Raw genomic sequence first — 236 nt, forward strand, 5'->3', positions numbered from 1 at the left:
TATGTCTGTCTCGGTGTCACTCCGGCGGGCGGTGCGCATGCGCGGCGGGTACTCGGCCAGTCGGCGGGTGCTCGGTGCGCTGTGAGGGAGGAGAGGAGAGGAGAGGTGAGGCGAAGAGAAGCGAAGAGAAGAGAAGAGAGGCGGAGGCAGACGCAGAGGCAGACAGCGGGAGTGGCGAGGCAGAGGATGTCCGCCGGCCGCCCGCCCGCCGCGCTTCTGCACGCCCGCTGCCCCGC

Source organism: Haliaeetus leucocephalus, unplaced genomic scaffold, assembly GCF_000737465.1.
Source record: "Haliaeetus leucocephalus isolate CR32 unplaced genomic scaffold, Haliaeetus_leucocephalus-4.0 Scaffold180, whole genome shotgun sequence".
Lineage (NCBI taxonomy): Eukaryota > Metazoa > Chordata > Aves > Accipitriformes > Accipitridae > Haliaeetus > Haliaeetus leucocephalus.